Below are 16,919 nucleotides of genomic sequence, written 5' to 3'. Positions count from 1 at the left end.
ATTCAGGTTATCTGAAAGTGATACCCCAAGTTCAACCTGAGTTTGGTCAAGAAAGGTGGGGGTCACTTCTGACTGAATTGGAAGGAAGTCTGAAGGAAGTGACTCATATATCCGTTGTTATGTCATTACAGTGAAAGTGTGAATTCACCAGACAGTTTGTGTCAATGTGTTGAAGCTTCCTTGATGGCCTAGCAAATTCATTCAGAGTATCTGAACTATTCAATCCTGTTCTATGCTGGATTTGTTTGTCTCAGCCATTGTGCAGTTTAGTGTGCTACATTCTTTACAGTAACCCTAAGCTAAGAAAGGGATGATTGGCCAGGAATCCTGGAAACTGTTGATGGAATTATACATATGTGGACATTGTATGAGGATAGAATAGGTCATGCATTACTCAGCCAAGTGGACTACCAACAGTGTCAATGCTTGCACGTGAATATTACAACTTGAATGAGGTACCAGAGGGTGATGATGTCGGTGGAACTCTTGCACAACAAAGAATCATCATTTACAGAGGAGTAGGGAAGGGATGGCATTGTCTTTTAAAAAACACAAATGTATTTTTCTCGATCTTAATCTTGTAGTTTTGAATTTCATTCAGCATTTTAAACAAAATGTTTCATGTTGTGGACAAATCCAAGGTGGTTTAATGTTACATCACATAAAGCCTGTGCCTGGATTACTGCTTGCAGTCTATAAAACATGTTAAAGGAGATTGTATCCTAATATAATGATGGAATCAGTTCAACCAGACCTTTGTGCTTTGACTACTTGCAACATTTTCATCTGTACAGTACAGCCCAGTAAGCTGGAATATGCTAACCTTTCAGAATGGATGTATGCTGAAGCCCAAATGTGTGCAACCTGAATGTATATAAATCACTTTTGTGCGTAGGATTTTATCATGCCCTGACTCCTTTGCATTTCTGCATGTCAGCCCTATTTTATACACACGTATAGTTAGATGCTACCTTTGTTCTTGTTTGTACAACACAGCTTTACGTAATTCTCAACAGTTTTCTGATGATTCTGCTCCTTCCACGTAATACATATTAGCCAGTAATCGTGATGTAAGTTAAACCAACCGAAGTTCACTGAAAATAGTGGTGTGGTCGAGTAACTTAAATACACGGGCATATATGCCAAATATCAAAGAATGTCTGTGTGCCAAGCAATAACACCCCAACCTATTAGCTGTGATCGCTGAGAAAACACAGCAGTTCCAGCAGAACACCAATTGTGGTTAGTCACCTCAGAAGCAAAATGTAGACGTTGGAAAGCTGAAATCAAAAAAAGACAAGTAAATGCTAGTAATAATCAGAAGATCAGTGGAGAGAGGAACATAATTAACATTTCAGGTCAATTACTTTTCATCAGAATTTATACTGTAGTCTGTATGTATTAATGAAACAGATGCATTTCAACAACTTTTGAGTGTACTTATTATCAGTCAATGTTAATGCAATTAACTTACAAGAGATTTACTGCATTAAGGAATTAAGTTAAATTAAGAACAATTGGCATGAATTTTTTATTTGCATTTTGTGACACCAGTCCAGATCAGCTTCTAGATTGGAAGTCAGATGATCTCAAATGAATTTCAAATGAGAAATGAAAATTTTCTTTGACCAATCCATTCAATTCGAGGTACTTTGTAAAAATATGTTACACTTGCAGGAAAGTGTTACCCAATCACATATACGAACGTGATTCATAATAGTATATGTGAAATCCATGCTATTTTATTCAAATTTGCTTTGGGAGCGAGCGGGTCCGAGGAAGTTTAGAGAGGTACTTGTAGACCAACGACAATGGGGAGGTCCGAGTGGGGATGGTATGGGAGGCACTGAAGGCGGTGGTGAGGGGAGAGCTGATCTCTATCAGGGCCCACAAGGAGCGGAGGGAGCGGGGGGAGAGGGAGAGGCTGGTGGGGGAGATGGTGAGGGTAGACAGGAGGTATGTGGAAGAACCTGAGGAAGGATTGTTGAGGAAGAGGCGCAGGCTCCAGGCCGAATTCGACCTGGTGACCACCAGGAAGGCGGAGGTGCAGTGGAGGAAGGCCCAGGGGGCGGTCTACGAGTATGGGGAAAAGGCAAGCCGGATGCTGGCGTATCAGCTTCGGAAGCGGGATGCAGCTAGGGAGATCGGGGAAGTTAAGGACAGGGGAGGGAGCGTGGTGCGGAGTGGGGTTGGCATCAATGGGGTCTTCAGGGACTTCTACGAGGAATTGTACCGATCCGAGCCCCCCACGGGAGGAGGGAGGGATGGGCCGTTTCCTGAACCAATTGAGGTTTCCAAAGGTGGAAGAGGGACTGGTGGCGAGACTGGGGGCCCCGATTGGGCTGGAGGAGCTGATCAAAAGGGATAGGAAGCATGCAGGTGGGGAAGGCACCGGGGCCGGAAAGTTTCCCGGTCGAGTTGTATAAAAAATATCTGGACCTGTTGGGCCCTCTGTTAGTTAGGACCTTCAATGAGGCAAGGGAGGGGGGGGGCTTTACCCTCGACGATGTCCCGGGCACTGATCTCCTTGATCCTGAAGCGGGACAAGGATCCCCTGCAATGTGGGTCTTACAGACCGATTTCCTTGCTAAATGTAGATGCCAAGGTGCTGGCAAAGGTCTTAGCCACGAGGATTGAGGATTGTGTGCCGCAGATCATCCATGAAGACCAGATGGGGTTTGTGAAGGGGAGACAGTTGAAAGCGAATGTGCGGAGGCTTTTGAACGTTATCATGATGCCGGCGAGGGAGGGGGAGACGGAGATAGTGGTGGCAATGGACACTGAGAAAGCCTTCGATAGGATAGAGTGGGGGTACCTGTGGGAGGTGCTGAAGAGGTTCGGGTTTGGGGAGGGGTTTGTCAGGTGTGATAGGCTGTTGTATGAGGTCCCGATGGCGAGTGTGGCCACAAATAGGAGGAGGTCCGAGCACTTTTGGTTGCACTGAGAGACGAGACAGGGGTGTCCCCTGTCCCCCCTGCTCTTCGCACTGGCGATTGAACCCCTGGCTATGGCACTTAGCGAGATGAGGAACTGGAGGGGGTTGGTGCGGGGTGGGGAGGAGCATAGGGTGTCGCTTTATGCGGACGACCTGCTGCTGTATGTGGCGGACCCGGTGGGAGGAATGCCCGAGGTAATGAGGATCCTTAGGGAATTCGGGGACTTTTCAGGGTACAAGCTCAATATGGGGAAGAGCGAGCTGTTCGTAGTTCAGCTAGCGGACCAGGAGAGGGGGATTGGCGAACTCCCACTAAAAAGGGCGGAGAGGAGCTTTAGATATTTGGGGGTCCAGGTGGCCAGGAGCTGGGGGGCCCTGCATAGACTTAACTTTACAAGGCTGGTGGAGCAAATGGAGGAGGAGTTCAAGTGGTGGGACGTGTTGCCGCTGTCATTGGCGGGTAGGGTGCAGTCAATCAAAATGACGGTGCTCCCAAAGTTTTTGTTCCTGTTCCAGTGCCTCCCCTTGTTTATCCCGAAGGCTTTTTTCAGGCAGGTTAACAGGAGTATAATGGGGTTTGTGTGGGCGCGAGGGACTCCGAGGGTGAGAAGGGTGTTCCTGGAGCGGAGTAGAGATAGGGGGTAGGCTGGCGATGCCCAACCTCTGTGGGTACTACTGGGCCGCCATTGCGACAATGGTGCGCAAGTGGGTGATGGAGGGGGAGTGGGCTGCATGGAAGAGGCTGGAGACGGCGTCCTGTGTGGGTACAAGTCTGGGGGCGCTGGCAACGGCGCCGCTGCCGTTCCCTCCAAGGAGGTATACCACGAGCCCGGTGGTGGTGGTGGCCCTCAAAATTTGGGGGCAGTGGAGGCGGCATAGGGGGGAAGTTAGGGCCTCGGCGTGGACCCCATTACAGGGGAACCACCGGTTCGCCCCAAGAAGAACAGGTGGAGGGTTTTCGGGGTGGCACAGGGCAGGGATACAAAAGTTGGGGGACCTGTTTGTGGACGGGAAGTTCGTGAGCTTGGGTGAGCTGGAGGAGAAGTACAGGCTCCCCCCCGGGGAACACCTTCAGGTACTTACAGGTAAGGGCGTTTGCCAGACGGCCGGTGGTGGAATTCCCACGGCTACTGCCACACACAGTACAGGACAGGGTGCTCTCGGGGGGGTGGGTGGGAGTGGGGAATGCAGGAGGCCTCGGTGGTGGAGTTGAAAGGTAAGTGGGAGGAGGAGTTGGGAGAGGGGATCGAAGAGGGGACGTGGGCAGATGCCCTAGGGAGGGTGAACTCTTCCTCTTCATGCGTCAGGCTCAGCCTCATACAGTTTAAGGTGCTGCACAGGGCACACATGACCGGGACAAGGATGAGCAGGTTCTTTGGGGGTGAGGACAGGTGTGTTAGGTGCTCAGGGAGCCCAGCAAATCACACCCATATGTTCTGGGCATGTCCAGCGCTGGAGGAATTTTGGAAGGGCGTAGCGAGGACGGTGTCGAGGGTGGTAGGATCCAGGGTCAAACCGGGCTGGGGGCTCGCAATATTTGGGGTGGCAGAGGCGCCGGGAGTGCAGGAGGCGAAAGAGGCCGAAATTCTGGCCTTTGCGTCCCTGGTAGCCCGGCGAAGGATTCTCCTTCAGTGGAAAGATACGAGGCCCCCAAGCGTGGAATCCTGGATCAGCGATATGGCAGGGTTCATTAAATTGGAGAGGCTGAGATTCGCCTTGAGAGGGTCGCTACAAGGGTTCTTTAGGCGGTGGCAACCATTATTAGACTTTCTGGCAGAATGATAGACATTGGTCAATGGCAGCAGCAGCTCGGGGGGTGGGGGGGGGGGTTTACTTTATTTTCGTTTATGTTATTTACACTGGAAGGGTCTGAGGGGGTGTATACACCTGTTGTCTTCAGTCGGGGTGTTAATGTTAATTTATTATTTAGGTACGGGGGGAGGGGTTTGAGGGGTTGCTTTTTTAGATTGTGTTTTGTACTTAACCCTGTTGGGTTCTTTTTTCTTTCTCATTTTGTTATTGATATTTTATGAAAACCTTTAATAAAATTTTTTTTTTTTTTAAAAAGAAGGAATTTTTCTGATCTTCAAAATTACTTCATTTGGATAAGACAAAACAGTAACCTATATTACCACAAATGGATGTTGTGACAATTATACAAGTTGCCAGTGGCTACAGAGAACACACACATGCTTGGGATTGAAGGAGTCAATTGAAAAATTACGTACATCTAACAAAAACAGCAGTCTGGCTCTGTGTCTGCTTATTACACCTTGTGCTATTAAGCCTTATGCATCAGAAAGTCTAAGCTTTGATTCTCGGCCTGTACCTTGATAGGTGAAGCTTAAGTGCAGCAAATGGCTTCAGTGGGCTGGTGGGGGAGAAATATCCAGGGTTTCTGTTTCTGATCACTATCCAGTGACCCATTCTGAAAAACAATGATTGGACGCCAGATCAAGAAAGGGTTGGAATCGGTTGTAGTAGCCCCCCCAGTCCATAAGCAAATTGGGTGCTGAAGCTGTCACAAGTGATCTGTAGAGATGGCAACATGAACAAGGTATCTGAGGATGCTTGAACTGTAGCTCAGTATAAGTGAGAGTCTCGGGTAGCACGGTGGCGCAGTGGGTTAGCCCTGCAGCCTCACGGCGCCGAGGTCCCAGGTTCAATCCCAGCTCTGGGTCACTGTCCCTGTGGAGTTTGCACCTTCTCCCTGTATTTGCGTGGGTTTCGCTCCCACAACCCACAGATGTGCAGTAGCCTAGGTGGATTGGTCACGCTAAATTGCCGCTTAATTGGAAAAAATGAATTGGGTACACTAAATTTATAAAAAAATAAATAAGTGAGAGTCTCCAGGACAACGGGGGTGTAAAGCCAATAAAATAACATTTTATAACAATTCCACTTTACCTTGCATGTCTCGGGGCTACAAGGACCAATGATTTAAAGGGGATGGTGTAGGTTATAAAAAAAATTGCGACACAAACATTTAAATAAATATGCATTTGAATTAATTAGGGGTTTCCCATTTCATTTTTTATATTACTAGGCAAATAAAGAAGGACGACTAAGGCTGTTAACCATAGCCATCAAAAAATGGTTTCCAGCAGTGTGGAACTACTTTCCCATCTGCTTCTAATTTGCAAAGTACCAGGTATCAATTATAGGCTGAGCTTAATTTGACATGGAAAATGGAAGCACTAACAATCTCTGATCATTAGTATTATTTTGCAATACTTTTCCTCCTGACCTCTCCTTAGTATGCATTGTTCATCAGGCTCATTTGGAATTGCTTAAGATTACATGTGAACTGTTGCTTAAAAGTGAGCATAGCAAGAGGGTAATTGTTAACAGAAGTCTGGCTTTTGCACACACGTATCTATTCCTTGTACTGGGAACAAGATTTTACATACAGTGTTGGGTGTTGGGTCTGCAGAGTACAAGATAAGGACTGTTTGTAAATTACACATTATAAGTAATTGACCCAAGGGAAGTAGGAGAAGAAAGTGGATTGATTGTATTGTATTCATTCCCTTTTTATTGGGCAACACAGTTAGTGCTTAGAGATATCAGTACATGTATATATTATATATCTATTTAACAAAATTACAAGTTCTGGATTGAAGTTAGTCACATTGATAGAGGTAGCCCAGTGTCGCGATGTGTTGGCCCAGTGATTTTATTCCCTTACATTTTGCCCCTCCTTTCTTGAAAGGACTGAAATTCGATGGACCATTCACCATAGGCTGCAGTTGCATTATGTTGCCTTGCCCAAGTGATCATTCTTATTGTGTGAGCCTTAACAGTGCATGTTGGTAAACAAATTGACTGTGTGGGTGTAGAGGATAGAGAGGAGGGGGTGCTGGGCAACCAGAAGAATGTAAGTAGCTCCATATCAAATTTCATCGCATATCCAAATACATCAAATAATAAGCAAAAAAGGTGTCATTTCTGGAAATCATGAAACAAAAGCTGAAAAAGCCAAAAAACGCACAGCAGGTTATTGGGCTTCTTTGAACAGAACAGACAAGTTTCACAAATCTGAATGAGCTGCTGCTTGTTTGCAGCTTCCTCTGTTTTTGGTCACTGGATAGTGTTTAGAAGTAGAGATCCTGTGGCTGATATTTCCTCTTCCTAGCCCGGGGTCGCTGTGGCCCATTATGATTTTCGAACGGATGCCCAACTGAGAAAAATGAATTGCAAGCCTTTTCTACTCCAAGCTGAGTCTGTGAGCTATTAAAGTGCACTTGAAGAAGTTGACTGTTTCTGATTCAGACAGGGTAAAATGGCATAGAGATGTTGTGACAAAGGCATTGTGTTACATTAAATTTGACAGTGGATGCATCACCCACAGAGCGGCTATTGCTGATATTGTGGCTGCATTTTAATCACTTCACCATTGGTGGCCATGGTTTCAGTTGTCTGGGCCCTAAACTCTGGAATTAGATCCCAAAGCCTCTCCACCTCTCTTTCCTCCTTTTAAGACACTCCTTAAAACCTACTTTTTTGACAAAGCTTTTGGTCATTTCTCTAATGGCTCCTTCTGTTGCTTGGTGTAATTTTATTATTTTCGTCCAACTTTATAAATACAAATTGCTGTTATTGTAATAAATAAGGTAAGAAATAAGAGCAGGAGCTGTCTATTCAGCCCCTCGAACCAGCCCTGCCATTCGATAAGATCATGGCTGATTGCATAGTGGCCTCAACAACATTTCCACACTTTCCACACCAACCCTCTTAACCCCTGACTCCCTTGTAGATTAAAACTCTGCCTCATTCAGAACTGATTATATTCATTGACCCAACCTCCACTGCTCTCTGAGGTAGAGAATTGCTAAGATTAACAATACCCTGAGAGAGGAAATTTCTCCTGATCTCTGGCCTAAATGGGAGACCCCTTATCCTGAAACTGTGCCCCCCAGTACTTGATTCCTTCATGGTGAGAAACATTTTCTCAGCAACCACTTTGTCAGCCCCCTCAGAATCTTATACATTTAATCGGCCCAACCTAATCATATATCTTGTTATGAACGCTTTGGGCATTCAGATTTTAAAAACCCCAGCTTAAAAATACCTGAACAGAACCTCTATCTTGATATGGCCTGTGTCATTGGTAGTCACATGGGTTAAGACAACTGGACCCTTCCCTTCCTACTCCAAGTTCCCCTCCAACCCTGAGAAGACATCTTCCTGCGGGCATCGGCCAGGCGACACAGCCTTCAGGACTCATTGCTGTAGAGAACAGTATTAATGCCCTGAACTGTATAGTCCCTTACAACCACTATATTCCTTTTTACTCCCCAAACTTGAATGGCCACATCCCTGGTGTTGTCAGTTTCCACCTCCTCCTTGCAGTCCCAGCTCTCGTCCACACAAGCTGCATAAACTTCGTACCTGTTGGACAACTGCAAGGGCTGGGGTGCCTCCAGCATTGCCTTCTGGACCCCCATGCCTGTCCCTGACCACGGACTAAATCTGATGTGTCTATCTGCAGGGGAATGACTGCCTCCTGGAACAAGGTGTCCAGGTAACCTTCCCCCGCCCTGATGAATCACAGTATCCAAAGCTCAGACTCTGAGCAGAAGTTCCTCACGCTGCAGACAATTAATGCAGATGTGGTTACTGTGGATCACACTGACGTCCACCAGATCCCACATGTTACAGCTGCAGCACATTGCCTGCCTTGCCATGTCTATTTTATTCTGCTTAACTAATTAGGGTTTCACATTTTAATATATTATTTATGATTATTTGTAGTTATAATTCATTGTTTCATTTTTAAGCTACAAATATAATCTCCTCAGCCCTAGTTTATACTACTGTCCCAGTTCAGAGAAACAAAACTATAAATCTCAACAACATAGGGGTGGCACGGTGGCACAGTGGTTAGCACTGCTGCCTCACAGCACCAGGGACCCAGGTTCAATTCTGACTTTGTGTGACTGTGTGAAGTTTGCACTTTCTCCCCATGTCAGCATGGTTTTCCCCGGGTGCTCTGGTTTCCTCCCACAATCCAAAGATGTACACGTTAGATGGATTTGCCGTGCTAAATTGCCCCTTAAGTGTCCAACGGTTAGGTGGGGATAGGGTACGGGTTGGGTCTAGGTAGTGTGCGCCTTCAAAGGGTCAGTGCAGATGCGATGGGCCAAATGGCCTCCTTCTGCACTGTCAGAATTCTATGATTCTATACCTGCTCACCTACTTAATGCCTCAAGACCACAGCTCTCAGGTCTCGCTGTCCCTCACTAGCCCTCGCAGACTGTTCCTTGTCTTGTAAAAGGCCAGAACAGCACCTCCTCCTTCAGTACATGTATTCTCTCACTCACCAAAATCCCGGGTTAAATGCTGTGTTGAAGCTGAGTTGGCGTCCATGCTACCTCCTCTGAATGGGATACGCAGCAACTTCAGTGCATACTGGGATGAAGCACTTCAGCAAGGCCTTTACTATTCATCGCTTCCTGCTGAACCATGGGTATTCTCTCATTGCTTTTAAAAGAGGAGGCAGGGACAAAAGTTGGCACAAAACTCAAAATGAAAATAGATAATAAGAATATTGGAATAAATTTGGGTGTGACTCCAACAGTGTGCTGTTTAAATTAGTCTCAGTCCAATGCTTTCCCAGCTGACCTCTCTTCTTCCATCATCTATAAATATCAGCTCATCCAAAATTCTGCTACCGTTATCCTATCCCACACCAAGCCCTGTTTATCCATCACAAAAATGCTGCTGAGCTGAGAGGCTGCCGTTACTTATGACCAATTTCAGGGAAGTAATTGTAGGGAGCTGATGTCTGTGACTGAAGCTTCTTATTCTCCAGCTGAGTCTAGTGTTACTGACATCCGGTTTTGTGCCTGAGTATCAGGATGCGAATGACCAAATGAAGATTTTCTTTTAAGCCATTTACAAAGCCCCGGCAGCCAGAAAATGACCATAAATGGTGACTCCTAGGCAACTGTGCATGAACGTGTCCAGTTCCATATCTGTTTAGTGGTGAATCGACCTCGCAGTATCAAAGTGATTCCATTTAATTCTACCAGCAGACTTTGGCATTGCTGCAGAACCAATTTAGAAAGCAGTTGTGCAACATGTTATAAGAAAGATTGAGCTATCTCCGATAAATAAATACAAAAAGGGTATTAAATCTGAGTAATCCACTTGCGTTTTGAATGCTGGTGTAAACATATTTCAGAAGTAACAAGCAGATTTAAACAATTTAATTCAGTTAACGGAGATTTTTAGTGAGATGTTTTTAACATTTTCAAATAGTACTCTCTTTAATTCCAGGAAAGCAGCACACTTAACCAACTCTGTCTTGACTGGGCTGTGCTGAGCTTTGTTTTCTTTCAAGATCGTACTTGGAGAGTAAACACATGCAACTAGTTCCCTGTGCCCACATAACTAAAATTTACAGTGAAATTGTAGTACCATATTTTTGTGTGTGATTGATTCCGCTGTCAGTCCTAGTTCAGGGATCTGCTGCTATTTGCCCTCCTCTAGCATTTCTCACAAATATCTCCATCTAAGTGTTTTATATCACAGGAGAAAAGAAATAGAAAAGAATAAAATTGGGATGGATGGATGAAACAAAAGCCATGGTTGGACAGTTTATGGGGGGCACCAAAGACATGATTGAGGTGGAGGGTCGAAAGGCGAAACATTGGGATATAGGCAGATAGAACATGGTCAAGATGGGGGTGACAAAAGCCAAAGCTGAGTGCTTTTTTGTTAGCTTTAGCAAACAGTCTGAAAGTGGAGAGAGTTATCAATCTTGCTTCACAGTGCAGGAGCGGCTGAAGACATTGCCTCCAATGATGGAATGGAAGATGTGGTGGTAAGGAGAAGTCCAGTGTTAAAGCCAATGGATAATTTCTTTGGCCACATAAGATCGGAGATGATCGCTCAGGTTGGGTGGGGTGTGAGGCCATAATAAAATTTGAATGTCGGGGTGAGATTTCAAAGTTATCTTGCTGGGACATGGGTAGCCACTGGAGCTCGGGTAACATTGGAATGAGGGGAGTGGAGGGGATAGTGTGCAGGGGGGCACATGGGGTGATACATTTTGAATGTGTAGAAGCTGGTGTAGGAAACCCAGCTTGGGAACATGAGAAAAGTTTGAGTGTTGAGGTAACAAAGGCGTGGACTTTTATTTCAATGGGAGAGGTAGTGGTGGTGGCAGAGGGTAATAGTGAAAATTGCAGTCTTACAAATGGAACACTGTTGAAAAATGAGCAGGACACAAGTTTCCTTATGTCAGTGGTCAACCTGATTTGGCAGATAGGAGGTAAATGGAGTCAAGAACAGTGATGCTGGTGGCAGTCAAGAACTGGCTCCAGTTTCAGCAATATTGGGTTAGACAAAATGTTTGTGCATTCAGGTTTTGATGGACAGGCAGTTGAAGAATACAGCAGGAGCTTTTGGATGCATGGAGGAGGCATGTAGAGATACTCTTGCCAGCTGCAATAAATAATATTGTCCATAGCTAGTGTATAAACAATGAAGAGAAGAGACCCAAGGATAGATCACTTATCTGGTGCTTGTGACATAGAGCGTGATGCCTTCAGCTTCAGATAAATGAAGTCATTTTGAGAGGCTCTGTAAATATGGTGGGATCTACACTGGAGGGAAACCATGTGGGGGGCAACTGCTGGGATTTCTGCATGTAAGTGTTGGGGCCTATATAATATTTAGTGCACCAATGATCTGTAAGCCCCTTTCGATAATAATAAATATGTGATCCTCTATGTGGTAGCAAAGAGAGTCAGTCATCCTTGATTGATCTTCTGCGCACACACATGGTGGGGGTCACAGATAGAGCAGGTGACATGTTTCCCAAAGATGACATTCCAAACATCCAAAAGATTCCCAAAGGTGAAAGATGACGGTCTGGATTCTCCGCCCCGCCGCGCCACATTTCTGTTTCAGCAGGCCGGCGGGATGCTCCGTTAAGCCGGCTGATCAATGGGATTTCCCATTGTGGGGTAGCTCCACGCCGTCGGGAAACCCCCGGGCTACTGGCAAAACGGAGAATACCACTGGCGGAGAATCCAGCCCAGGATCTTTTACCAAAGGTAGAGGAGTCAAGAACTAGAGGGCATAGTTTTAAGGTGAGAGGGGAGAGATACAAAAGAGACCAGAGGGGAGATTTCTTCACACAGAGGGTGGTGAGCATTTGGAATGGGCTGCCAGAGGCAGTGGTAGAGGGGGGGTACAATTTTTTTCCTTTAAAAAGCAGTTACATGGGCAGGGTGGGTATAGAGGGATATGGGCCAAATGGGGGCAAGTTGGACTAGCTTAGTGATGGAAACTGGGCGACATGGACAAGCTGGGATGACGGGCCTGTTTCCATGCTGTAAACATCTATGACTCTATGACTCTTGACACACATTGGCAGGTAGATGGGAGAAGGTTATCAGTCCAGACCCTCAGGAGGAAACAACAGTTGGCATATGGTCATGGAACTAAAAGAACAGAGAAAATTAAACTCATCCTAAAAAAGGTTAAATAGGGAGGATAATTTTATGGTGCAGAAAGGGCCAGGAAATTAGCATCAGGCGTCCAGATCAGTTGAACGCAAACTTTTCGTTTTGCAGCTGAAGAGAAGTCAGCAATAAAAGGTGGAGTTTTCTCTGACCTTAAATGAGTGTAATTTACTCTCAGAAACTTATCATTTTGCATGGATGTATAATGGGCAGTCATCCCTAGTACCATTGGTTTCACGTGTCCATCAAACACGCAAGTTCCTCTCATGTTCTTCTGTCTAATAAGGTAATGTTGTCATAATAATCCAGATCCAGATTCACACTATAAGGGCTGAGGTCACGGTCACACCTTCTTATTTGTAGCCTCTTTCGTTTCCTGAAGTGCGAAATTATGTTGCAGTCATTCTAAAGCGCTGCTGTAATTTGTAGAAATATTTATTCTAAGTAAAGTGAAGGGTCATCAGGGAAATCAACAATGAGTGTTGGATGGTGACTGGGTGGGGGGCGCATGTCACAAACAAACACAATTTTTACCTTGTACCTACAAACTCAGCCTTTTATGGTCGATGATCAGGGTTGGGACTGCTGAATGTTTTTCTTCACACTCAGAGACACTAAAATCAATTGTACTGAGCCCATTACGACCATAAGAAGCAATTGTACTGGTGCCTCACCAGTCTTTACAGCTTGGTTCTATATCAGACATTTACCACTGATCGGAATTGATTCTTAGCCCGGTAGCACAAGTGGATAGCACTGTGGCGTCACAGCGCCAGGGTTCCAGGTTCAATTCCCCGCTGGGTCACTGTCTGTGCGGAGTCTGCATGTTCTCCCTGTGTCTGCGTGGGATTCCTCCGGGTGCTCTGGTTTTCTCCCACAGTCCAAAGACGTGCAGGCTAGGTGGATTGGCCATGCTAAATTGCCCTTAGTGTTCAAAAGGTTAGGAGGGGTTATTGGGTTTTGGGGCGAGGGTGGAAGTGAGGGCTTAAGTGGGTCAGAGCAGACTCGATGGGCTGAATAGCCTCCTGCTGCACTGTATGTTCTATGTTAGCAGACTTTGGCTTTGTTTAAATGGCACTGCAGCTCCTTACCCAAAATGGCTGTTGTCAAGCAGCTTTCCGGATTCGAGCTGGCCCACATAACGAGCTACAGAGGCTGCCGGGCCAGCAGTATAGAAAGTGCGTTGGGTTGGCAGGGACGGTGAAGACAGGCTGTTAATGGCCCGATTATTTTTGTGGACCTGGAGTCTTCTGCTCCTCTCCTGCCCAAAGAAAATATAATTTAACACTGACCTTTTTAGGACCTCAGTGACATCATTACCAGTGAGACTGATCAGAGTGCATTCAGCACAGGCCCCATCCTATTCTGGCCAGAAATTAGGAGTGTCCGATATCTCGTTACGCATCTCTGTGTCAAATTCTGTATTAAATTGCTTCTCATAAATGCCTTGGGATGTTTTATTATGTTAAAGCCACTTAATAAGTAGAAAGTGCCATTAATTGTTTTTGATATATGTCATAGGATTCCAGTTTCAATATTAAAAGGGACCTAACACTTGAAACAGGCTGGTATGTCAGCCACCCAGCGGTAGGCCCCTGTTAAAGTGTCAGTGGGCAGAATGTCAATGTTAATGTAGCGATAAACCCACAAATTCCAGACCATTACTGCCCCATTAAGTGCTGACTTCAGCAAGTTATACTTGACCCCAGCCATCGAGGGGACTGTACCCAAGATATTCAAAGTATCTGTGTGGTCAGGAATTTTGTTTGTAAAACAAAGGCCTGAGTTCATAACCTTGCCAACATGATGACATCCTCACTGAGTGTTGATATCTTCAGTTCAACCAATTCACATGTGCTGAAGCAAAGCTTCTGAGGAACCGGGAATTGCAGGGAACAGGAAAAACAGCAATTTGATCTCTATTGACAAAATTTGATGCCAGATATTCCAGGCTGGTGTAAACACCAACACTTCCAGCTGCTGAAGGATTGCAGGGGTTGCATTAGAACTTGGTTAGAGTTTTGATTCAGGTTGGGACACATGCACTTTTCGTGTTGTGATGTCCTCAATGGTTAACAACAGCGAGTAAGAGATTAGAAGCAGTAAATGAAAGCACTGAAATGACCTGGGAAATGTATTTGGACAGAATCACTCCATCGTGAGAAGATGCAGACAAGCACTACTTGTTGGCAAGAAAATATGAAATAGGGTTGGGAAATGTTCTGATCCGGCTCGCAGCCAAGAAAATTAGATCTCAAGATGTCTTATTTTATTACTTTCTGATAAGAGGGCAGTAATAGAAATAACATATGCTTACATAAACATAAGAACTTAAGAACTAGAATCAGGGGTAGGCAATTCAGCCCCTCGAGCCTGCTCTTCCATTCAATACAATCATGGTTGATCTCAACATATGTGCACATACCTGCCCGCTCCCCATAAACACTCATCCTGCTACTAATTAGAAACCTGTTTGGGGAGGGGTCATATGATGTGAGCGCAGGAACAGGGTCACTCATCTTTTAATCCTTTTTTTGTCCTGGTGCACAATGTATGATTGTTTAACCCTGGTATGTATGATCTGTGCTATGTTCCTGGAAGATCCTGGCTAGATTTTGGTGATGGGGAGCAGAGTTAAGGCAAGAAAATCCTTGTTCGATTGGGGTGGTTGGAGGAGGCCAGGGGGGGTCCCAGTTCACAGTGGCCATTTCGCTGGTGGGTGGGCCTATACCATGGCGAGATGATGGCTGCCATTGTGAGTGAAGTTGTGGACAATGATCTCGGCTCCTTGACATAGGATATTAGTGCTCACGATGAACTGCAAACTATCCTAAAGAGAATGGACGAAGTGGAGAAGAGAATTCTGCCAGTCGAGAGGGCAGATTCCTCGGCGCAGCCTAATCTTCAGTCTTTGGAAATCCTGCTGCATGGTATGTCAAACATCCTGGTTGATTTGGGGATATGGGGCCAGACAGGGAATGGCTAAGCGCCGTCTTCCGAGGGGAGTTGGGGCTGAATGCTCAGCTGAATTTGAAAACTGGTTGCCATGCTTTCACAATCTCAATTTGAAGGCTGGGCGTTGTGAGCTCGATGGGGCACATTGCATCCAGTCTTCAAGGCTTGGGGTCAATCAAGGATTCCAATTGCTGATCTTATGTTGTCACTGCCTTCGATAATCGTCAAGAAAGGTTGGAGGCAGTGGATGTGACAGGTCTTCACCACCCACTGGGGCCCAGGTTACTCACCACCGGACTTCAGACGATGATGTGGTGGAGGTGCAGGGACTCTGATGAAACTCCGGATGGATCCTGGATGTTGGTCTACAATCCTATCATGGCTCTGGCCTTTGCAAGCTCTCTGGACAGTGATATCCTGCAGTTCATCAATAATCCTGAACTTTGTCCCCTTGTGATTATATCGCTGATTTTATGTTTGTGCCTTCTATGCTGACTAGGGTGTGCGATATATGAGCAGAGAGGTGTTTGTTGCCTATTATCCTGTTCAATGATGAAAATCACTTTGAGTTAGTAATGTGACATGAGAGTTGTGCAGTAGTTACCCAGTTTTGTTTCTGAATATGTGGTGTAATCCTTACTTTTACAATGAAGGAGTACTTCTTTTTAGGCACCCTTCGCTATAGTGGGGGTGGTGGGTGTAGTGGGGGAAGTGGGGTGGTGGGTGTAGTGGGGGTAGTGGGGATGGTGGGTGTAGTGGGTGTAGTGGGGGAAGTGGGGGTGGTGGGTGGAGTGGGGGTAGTGGGGATGGTGGGTGTAGTGGGGGAAGTGGGGGTGGTGGGCGTAGTAGGGGTAGTGGGGGTGGTGGGTGTAGTGGGGGCAGTAGGGGTGGTGGGTGTAGTGGGGGCAGTGGGAGTGGTGGGTGTAGTGGGGGTGGTGGGTGCAGTGGCAGCAGTGGGGGTAGTGGGTGTAGTGGGGGCAGTGGGGTGGTGGGTGTAGTGGCGGCAGTGGGGGTGGCGGGTGTAGTGGGGGTAGTGGGGGTGGTGGGTGTAGTGGGGGTAGTGGGGGTGGTGGGTTTAGTGGGGGCAGCGGGGGTGGTGGGTTTAGTGGGGGCAGCGGGGTTGGTGGGGGTAGTGGGGGCGGTGGGTGTAGTGGGGGCAGTGGGGGTGGTGGGTGTAGTGGGGGTGGTGGGTGCAGTGGCAGCAGTGGGGGTTGGTGGGTGTAGTGGGGCAGGGGGGTGGTGGGTGTAGTGGCGGCAGTGGGGGTGGCGGGTGTAGTGGGGGTAGTGGGGGTGGTGGGTGTAGTGGGGGTAGTGGGGGTGGTGGGTTTAGTGGGGGTAGCGGGGGTGGTGGGTTTAGTGGGGGCAGTGGGGTTGGTGGGTGTAGTGGGGGTAGTGGGGACGGTGGGTGTAGTGGGGGCAGTGGGGGTGGTGGGTGTAGTGGGGGCAGCGGGGGTGGTGGGTGTAGTGGGGCCGGGGGATGTGGTGGGTGTATTGGGGTAGTGGGAGTGGTGGATGTAGTGGCGGCAGTGAGTGTGGTGGGCGTAGTGGGGGCA

At 46.7% G+C, this 16,919-nt stretch overlaps 1 protein-coding gene across 9 annotated transcripts in view; it reads left to right on the top strand.

The window, feature by feature from the left end:
- arid3c (AT rich interactive domain 3C (BRIGHT-like)) overlaps positions 1 to 16,919 on the top strand; it is a 709,278-nt gene that overhangs the window by 3,965 nt on the left and 688,394 nt on the right. The window lies entirely within an intron of this gene.

Source organism: Scyliorhinus torazame, chromosome 3 (assembly GCF_047496885.1).
Source record: "Scyliorhinus torazame isolate Kashiwa2021f chromosome 3, sScyTor2.1, whole genome shotgun sequence".
NCBI classification, from domain to species: Eukaryota; Metazoa; Chordata; class Chondrichthyes; order Carcharhiniformes; family Scyliorhinidae; genus Scyliorhinus; species Scyliorhinus torazame.
Note: the sequence above shows the minus strand (reverse complement) of the source record. Positions and strands in the feature narration are given on the sequence as shown.